The sequence below is a fragment of the Macaca nemestrina genome, chromosome 5 (assembly GCF_043159975.1).
Source record: "Macaca nemestrina isolate mMacNem1 chromosome 5, mMacNem.hap1, whole genome shotgun sequence".
NCBI classification, from domain to species: Eukaryota; Metazoa; Chordata; class Mammalia; order Primates; family Cercopithecidae; genus Macaca; species Macaca nemestrina.
The window spans coordinates 128189934-128199526 of record NC_092129.1 but is presented as its reverse complement, the minus strand read 5'-3'; the positions used below and the strand labels follow the sequence as shown (position 1 = coordinate 128199526).

At 36.8% G+C, this 9593-nt stretch overlaps 1 pseudogene; it reads right to left on the bottom strand.

The window, feature by feature from the left end:
* Nucleotides 1–8465: 8465 nt before the first annotated feature.
* On the bottom strand, nt 8466–9123 carry LOC105490930 (large ribosomal subunit protein uL16-like; annotated as a pseudogene).
* Nucleotides 9124–9593: the final 470 nt, after the last annotated feature.

Genomic DNA, 9593 nt, shown 5'->3' with positions numbered 1-9593 from the left:
CCAAAGTGCTGGGATTACAGGCGTGAGCCACCGCGCCTGGCCTCTTAAGTATTTTACATGCCTAATCTCATTACTCCTAACAATAGCACTGGGAGTTAACTCCCCAGATTTCAGAGAAGAAAAATGAGTCCCACGATAGTTTAAAAGTTTGCTTGATCGGCCGGACACAGTGGCTCATGCCTGTAATCCGAGCACTTTGGGAGGCCGAGGCAGGTGGATCACGAGGTCAGGAGTTGGAGACCGGCCTGGCCAACATGGTAAAATCTTGTCTGTACTAAAAATACACACACACAAACACACACACAAAGTAATTAGCTAGGCATGGTGGTGGGCGCCTGTGATCCCAGCTACTCGGGAGGCTGAGGCAGGAAAATGGCTTGAACCTGGTAGGTGGAGGTTGCAGTAAGCCGAGATTGCGCCACTGTACTCCAGCCTGGGCTGTTAACAGTGCAAGACTCCATCTCTAAATAAATAAATAAATAGTTTACTTGATCAAACAACTAGGAAGTTTGGGAGCCAGGATTCAAAACTAAGCAGTTCAAAACAAGAGTTATTTTCTAAACATCTATCTTGTATTGAGGGTGAATAAAAAATATCATACTTTGTTTATAAGATGGAGTTAAGAAGTGTCCTGTCCTTGCCCCAAAGATGTATCTTCTTTATTTAGATGATGGCACAAACTTTGTTGGAAAATATGCAGGAAACCAGTGCCTACATAGTCACATAGACTGACATAGGTCAGGCATGGTGGCTCATACCTGTAATCCCAACACTTTGGGAAGCCGAGGTGGGAGGATAGCTTGAGGCCATGAGTTCGAGACCAGCCTGGGTAATATAGCAACATCCCATCTCTACAAAAATAAAATTAGTGGAACGTGGTATGCATGCCTGTAATCCCAGCTATTCGAGAGACAGAGACAGAAGGATTGCTTGAGCCCAGGAATTTGAGGTTACAGTGAGCTATGATTGTCCCACTGCATTCCAGCCTGGGCAACAGAGCAAGATTCTAATCTCTCAAAATAATTAAAATTAAAAAGAACTGACATATTGTAGTGTAAGCTAGATTCTCCCTATAGTTCTCACCTATTGATCCAAGTTCTAATGTCTAAAACAACAATGAATAGAAAATAAATATATTCCTTTTATATGGTAGTCTTTCAATCTCTGGATAAATAGATAAATAGATTTCTTCATTGTCTTAACTTCATGCCAAATAAACGTAGTATCTTTATTTCTAATATAACATGGTTTCAAGATCGTACTGCCTTGTATCCTTCCTGGATATGCCAGTTTGTTCAGTCAGTAATCTGGAGGAGACAATTCCTTTCCTTTCACCACAGTCCTTAGGCTGAGCAAAACGAGGGGAATGGCAAGTAGACAGAAAAAATAAATACAATCTCAGAGTCATATAAAAATACAGTTAGCCCTTTCCACTGCCAAAATGCACAGACACCAAAATTCACTGAAACATAATCATTAAAGTAACATCTGACAGCATCAGTGCACAGGGAGATTTGCAATGGATGTTTTCTAGAGTAAAGAGAGACCGGTTTTAAAGGAATTCATTTGTCTAAATGCAAGCAAGCAAATGAGAAGGCACCTCCTGTGTAGTTCAGGGTCGGTGGAATATACAGGAAAGTAGAAGCAATAAAAAGCACCGTGTGTCTGTGATGCTAGCAAGTATTCTTGTAGAAATTACTCATGTATTCACTATACATTGATCATCTTCCATGTGCCATACACAAAACCAATATCTGAAAGAGCTGATAATCCCGTGGGAACAGATGGATGCATGTAAGTAAACCAAAGTGCAATGAAAGGTGGGAATACAAGTATAGACAAAGTACTGTTGGAGCCCTGAGGAGAAGGCACATGTACTTGCCCAAGAAGGTGGGGTTTCTTGGTAGAGAAATAGGAACCCATAATCAAGAATTATAATTATATTGAGAAAGAAGTTTAGAAGTCATTCCCAAATTGTGAGAAATAGGGTGACGAAATGAAAATTGCAACTCCGGAAATGTTTCCACGACTGGCTATAGGGATAAGCAGAAACAGGGAGACAGCTTGCAGCCTTTTGCGAAATAAACAAATGCTCACTAGAACTTAAACTAAAACTATATAAATGGAGAAAAAGTATAGAGTCAAACATCAGAGTTGGGAAAACATAGAGTATATTTAAACCTATTTAAATTATAATGTAGAATTTTAATCTAAATGTTTACTTAGGCAGCCAGATTACCAGCTATATTGGTTTTCTTTTGGTGATGCATTAAATGACCAAGTATTTAGTGGTTTAAAACAGCACAATTTTATTATCTTCTCATTCTGTAGCTCAGAAATTTGACATGGCTCTCACTGGGCTATGATCAAGGGGACAGTAAGGCTATATATTTTTCTGGAGGCTTGAGAGGAAAGTCCATTTCCCTGTCTTTTCTAGCTTCTAGAGGTCACCCATTTTCTTTGGTGTATGGCCCCTTCCTCCAGCAACAACCAGTGGAGTCCTCATGCTTCTACCCTCTGATTCTTCCTCTTCTGCTTCCCTCTTCCACTTTTAAGGACTCCTGTGATTATATTGAGCTCACCTAGATAAACCGGGATAATTTTGTTACTTTAATATCAACTGATTAGCAACCTCAATCTATCTACAACCTTAATTTTTCTTTGCCAAATAACCTAACATACAGAATAGGACTTGAATATCCCTGGGGACTGTTGTAATACTTTCCATCCTAGCAAACCAATGAATCTTAATAGCTCTAATACAGACTAAATATACAACGATAACATTTATTTAAAAACGTGACTTCTCTTTGTCAAACTGAAATACAGTAATTATCCCTTATCTGCAGGGAATACATTCCAAGAGCCCCAGTGGATACCTGCAAACTGAGAATACTGAACTGTATGTATACTATGTGTTTTTCCTACTCATATATACCTATGATAAATTTTAATTTCTAAATTAGGCACAGTAAGAGATTAGCAACAATAACTAATAGTAAAATAGAACAATCACAAAAATACGTTAGCATCACTACTCTTGTGCTTTGGGGTCATTATTAAGTAAAATAAGGGTTATTTGAACACAAGCACTAAAATATCATTATAGTTGATCTAATGACTGAGAGGGGTACTAAATTACCAATGGAAAGGGAAAGTCTACAGTGTGGATCTGCTGGACAGATAATTCATGTCCAGAGGAGGAGAGAGCAGAATAGCCGAAATCTCATCATGCTGCTCAGAGTAGCACAATTTTAAACTTATGACTTGTTTATTTCTGTAATTTGCTATTTGATTTTTTTTTTTTTTTTTTTGGACAGTGAGTGATTGAAACTATGGAAAGTGAAACCATGGTAAAGGGAGACAACTGTATAGGAATATCTAAAATAATAGATCAGGCTGGGCGCGGTGGCTCATGCCTGTAATCCCAGCACTTCGGAGGCCAAGGCGAGTGGATCATTTGAGGTCAGGAGTTCAAGACCAGCATGGTCAACATGGTGAAACCTTGTTTCTGCTAAAAATACAAAACTTAGTAGGGCATAGTGGCACACACTTGTAATCCCAGCTATTTGGGAGGCTGAGACATGAGAGTCACTTGAACCCAGGAGGGGGAGGTTGTGGTAAACTGAGATCATGCCACTGCACTCCAGCTTGGGTGATAGAGCAAGACTTTTTCTCAATAATAATAATAAATTAATAGTTTGAATAATTGCAAAAGGCAGAATGAATTAAGTTGATATACAAATAAGATCTTACAAGAATGTTAGACCTCCTGAAAGAGGTTTAATGCTCTAACATCTTCATTAACCAAGCTGCTTTTATTTCAAAGGCTCTAAAAGCTACACATTAAAAATTATTTACAAGAAATCGTGAAGTAAAAGTCTGTGAGCACTAGAAAAAGGAACTTTATAATGTTAAGTCTATTTCTCCATCAACACTGACAAGTTATTAGAATGTGGATTTCAGAGATTAAAGAAAACAATTTTTAGGCTGGGCATGGTGGCTCACGTCTATAATCCCAGCACTTTGGGAGGCTGAGGCAAGTGGATCATGAAGTCAGGAGTTCGAGACCAGCCTGGTCAAGGTGGGAAAACCCTGTCTTTACTAAAAATACAAAAATTAGCTAGGTGTGGTGGTGGGTACCTGTAATCCCAACTACTTGGGAGGCTGAGGCATGAGAATCGCTTGAACCCGGGAGGTGGAGGTTGCAGTGAGCCGAGATGGGTGCCACTGCACTCCAGCCTGGGTGACAGAGTGAGACTCCATCTCAAAAAAAAAAAAAAAAAAAAAAAATTTAAATGTAGACACTCATTAATTGCCAGAATTTTTTAATGTGTCTTCTGAGTTATTCATCCTGTAGAAATGGCACATAATTTTATTTAGATAAAAAATAAGCAGTCCAATGAACTTGAGCTATAAAATTCATAGTCGAGCTATTTCACCAAGCTTATTATGAAGTGGTAGTGTAAGATCCAACTTTATATATTTATAAATAAAGATATTCAATTTTTACAATTTGATATTCTATCTAAAGAAACTATTTCCAAGCCAATCTCAAATGGAACGAGACTGAAGATATATTTAAAGCATTTAACTGACAAAAGGTTTTCTTCTAAGGAAAATTAAGCTGAATGATCTTATGAAAATGAATTCATAATTGATTTTGTAGGCCAGAATGAAAAATTATAAGATTGGCATGTAAATATTTTAGAATTAAAAAGCATATTAACTAAAATAAGATGTGATGATTAAAATTTGAAAAGTAGCTTAAGATAGAGAAGAAATGCAGTGTATCCAAGGGAGGAAAAAAACTTAGTTTGAGGAATCCCTAAGCAGAGTATAAAGGCTGGTTTGCCTTTACAGGTATTGGGAGAGCAGTTTCCATTTGATGTGAAGTGAACTCAAATATCTGTGTGCGTTTCTCTCTCTCTCTCTCTCTCTCTCTCTCTCTCTCTCTCTCTCTCTCTCTCTCCCCCTCCACACACACACACATATGCACACGTGCATGCATACACTTTAATTATAGCGCAAAATATTAATGATCTTGGTGAATGTGAGTCCTGAGAAGCAGCCAGCTGGATACAGAAGAGTGAAACACAGTGTGAATGAAAGACATTGAACAATGCTTTGAACCTGTGCCCAGTAAAATGAGCAATGAGTGATTATATTTTTATAGATCATCTCATCTCTTTTCTATAAATTATTTTGCAATCTAGTAATAATAGGCTAAGTGTGCACTCTGTGGTCAGGTGAGAGAAGATATAATCCCAAGACAATGGGAGACATTATGAATAATTAATATTTCTAACAATAGTTTGGGATTATCAGTTTGTTGGGAGATTAGCATGAATTATTATAATTTCTAACTTTCTGAAGAGTTCAGAAAGTGTTCTGAAAATAATAGACTTATAAACATTCCTAATACCCGTAGCCTTTTTCTATCTATGTTTTCTATGTTTGCATAGATTGTCATGGTTTTAAAATGCTTTTATAATCAGGCTTTTGAGAGAACAAATTAGCCCTGACATTCCAAATTTTTATAGCAGAAAGTTCCTGAGAAAACCAACGATGGGAAATTTCGTGGGAAGTCCTGAAGGAGACTTTTAGGACCTCATATAATAAAATCACATTGGACCTCAAAGTCTTCCAAACAAACCTTTTCTTCATTCCCCAGTGATCTTAGAGTTGTGATTTATCCAACATCTGGAGGTCATGGCCTCCTTTTCTTCCTATTTCTACTCTCACCATTCCCCCATCCCTGATTGTATGTTTCCCCCTTGATTTTCTAGTATATACTCTGAAGAATATATTGGACCATACGTTTTGATGAGGGGTCAAGTAAAAGAGGACCCTTACACATACTTGGTGGAAGTATAAATTGATACTATTCGGTTGGTGCAAAAGTAATCATAATTTTTGCCATTAAAAGTAACCACAATTACTTTTGCACAAATCTAATGTATTTCTGAAAAACAATTTGTCAGAACCTATTGAAAATCTTATTTATTTATTTGAAACAGCGTCTCACTCTATCATCCAGGCTGCAGTGTAGTGGTGCAATCATGGCTCACTACAGCCTCTACCTCCCGGATTCAAGTGACCCTCCCACCTCAGTCTTCCGAGTAGCTGGGACCACAGGTGTGTACCACCACACTTGGCTATTTTTTGACTTTTTTTTGTAGATATGGAGTCTCTCCATGTTGCCCAGGCTGGTCCTGAATTCCTGGGCTCAAGTGATCCTCCTGTCTCGGGCTCCCTATGTGCTGGGATTACAGGCATGAGCCACCATGCCCAGCCAAAAGGTTTTTATATGTTGACCCAGGAATTGCTATTCTGAGAATTTATCCCAAAGAAATAGGAATGTGAACAGAGTATAGCTACAACGACATTCATCACAAAATTGCTTCTAAAGCTAAATATTGGAAAGCAGCCTAAATTTCTAATACAGGACAACTTAGAAAATAAGAAACCATGGTACATTCATACAATTCATACCATGTCGTCATTAAAATTATGTTGTGGTAGAATATTAAATAAAATGTAAAGATATTTAAGATATTATAGTAAAAAATTCAGCTTAAAAATAACATGGTTAAATGGCTCCTTAAAAAATATATATATATGAAAGACATGAATATAGACAGGAACATTCTTAGAAGGAAACATGGCAAAATAAGTATAGAGTTCTCCAAAGTGGTATGTTATATCATTTTAAAGCTTTCTCCATGTTATCAGAATTTTCCAAATTCTTTATGAATAATAAAAATTGTAAAGTGGGCATATAAAAGTGGGTATTGAAAAGGAATTGAATAGAAAATCGATTTGGAAATGATAACTTTGACAATACCAACCAATATTTCATTTCAACTAACGAGTTCTTTGAGGTCTCTCTGTTGTAGGTGCAGAGACAATGTTTTTCCACAGAAATACTGTAACAGTTATTCATCAGTTCACTGAAGCAGGCTGACAATAAAATCTTATAAATATTATCAAGGTAGCAAAGCCATGACCAAACACGTATGCTCACTCTTGACTGCTGATGACAATGGTGGAGATATTGAAGAGTTCGGTGAGGGTCTGGGGTAGAGAAAATATGAAGTGGTATTTTTTTTAGCTAATGATACATATGGCTTCAATAGCAGCTACCTATAATGTAAATAAGGAATATTTGAGTACTACATTTATCAGCAATTACATACATTTTAGTTAAATGAAAAGATAATTCTTGAATATCATTTTATTTATAATAAACTGTGAAACAACACTTAGCACACACTGAGACTAAATTCATATTTTATTCCTAAGAAAAAATGGAATTTCCTTTTTACCAAGTTTCTCAATTGTGATTCACATGTATTCAAACTAATTTAAAAATGACTTTTGATTATATTGCTATATTCAACCCATTATTGAAAACCATTAAGTCAATTCAAGTTAAATTAGTAATGAGATACCATATTTAAGATTTATCCTTCAGAATACCCATAAAAATAAGATCGACATATGATACAACCACTAAAAGCTTGATAAATATATAAATATAAACGTAGGACTAATATATTATTAGAAGCCAAAAATTGATTTAAAAGATTTTTTATCATTAACATGAAATACAATATTTCTAAACATTAAGAAATTTTTATGGTTCTAAAAATAAGATTGACCCTCTTTCATTTGCATTCTAACTTTTGTAATATGTGTGACATATTGCTGCAAACAAGTCTGTCTGCTCAGAATAATCAGGAATAAATAATTCATCATGGATGCTGCAGATGTCGAGTACATCCTCTATTGTGCCCACCCTTTAACAAAAATAAACTCCAAAGCTGTTTGACTTGCTTCCAGTTCCTTCCAAACAGAGCCCAGCAAGAAACTGCCATTGATTTTTTTTAGAGCGAGTTGTGGAGAAAGATCAATGCCAGGAAGAGTAAAAACTGGTTTTCACCTTGAAGAATTCAGAAAGTGTTCGTTCTGAAATTAATAGACTTACAACATTTCTAACACCCATAGGCATTTTTCTTACTAATATGGTACTCGAAGTATAAAGCCAACTCTGTAATTGTAATGGGAATACTTCTTTTTCCAGCCAAGGCTTAAGAGTAAAGTTCCTGCTTACTCTTTCTGAAATTCTTACAGTTATCTATCCCAGCTGCTTTGCTTGATTCTGTTTCTGCTGTTGATTTACTTTTGGGCGCAATATCAATACGTATAATAGGGTTTTGGCTTTTCTGTTATCCCAGGCACTCTAGCATAAAACTCTGGCATAGGACATTTATGGGTTAGGTGTTAATCTACCCTAACCTAAGAGTCTGGAGACTTAGATTTAAAGAAGTCACAAGCCCAGCCTCACAAGGCTATTAAATGATAGATGCATATTTGCTTAAGTTTAAGTCTTATTTACTATTTATTTATAGGAAGTAGGATTTATTGGTGGGCAGAAAGAGGAGGGGGCACAGTGGAAAGTCTCATGAATGTAGGACCTGTCACTGGTCCAGGAGGCCACAATTGGGGATGTATTAGGGTGGTGCAAAAGAAATTACTTGTAATGGCAAAACCCACAATTATATTTGATCCTACGGCTATCTGGGATGAGCTGCTTCTCAGCCACCATGCCTTCAAATTCATCTGACTGGAACTTGGTAAAGCCCCACTTCTTTGAGATGCGAAGCATCTGCTGGTGAAGCAACTTGAACTTGGCCCTGTATAAGGCCTCAGTCACATGCTCCTTGTTCTGCAATTTGGTGCGAATGGACACGTGAATTGGCTAATGTGAACCCTGGCCATGGTGCCCTGTAGCTTTCCAAAGGCATCTTCCATACCCATCTGGAGCCTGTCAGCTCTAGCACAGGACAACATCTTTCTGTTGTGAATGACTTGGAAGGGGTGGAACCACACTAGGATATGAAAGCCAACTTTGCTGCAAGTTGTTATCACGTATCTGTTGGCTCAAATGTGGGCATCCTCCAGTGCTTCAGAGAAGAGCTGCTCATATTCATCTGGCACCATGTAGCCTCAGAGTGGAAACTCATCCATTTTTGCTTTCCTCTGTCCCAGGTCAAAAATGCGAACCTTGACATCAGGGACACCTCTGCAGAAGCCAGACTTTAGGTTTGTTTTGTTTTTACAATATCAGTAATACCTAGTGGGGTGTTCCATGGAGATACCAGAATCTTAAGTGGCATGCCAAATGAAAAGTGAGGAAGTCTTATTTAATGTACACTTTTAAATTTTATTTGTGGCATCAATATATTTTATACATTTGAATTTACATAGAGTGTATGCAAATAACCCTTTTATGGGTATCATCTCTCTCTACCAATCTGCCAAATAGCAGAGGTGTAGGTTGATTTAGTTAAGAATACAATAACCTTGATAAATAGGTGGTTGGCTGGTATCATAGATTTGTATGTTTCTCATGATGCCAGTATTTCTCTATTTTTTTATGAACTACAATAATTAGAAAATACAGAGTTTTGAGAAAATCCTAATTACTCTATGGATAAAACTTGAAATAGAATCCTCTAAATAATGTAAACATAAACAAATTATTTTAAGTCCATTATTTAAGCAAGAATATCTCCTTTTAAAAATTA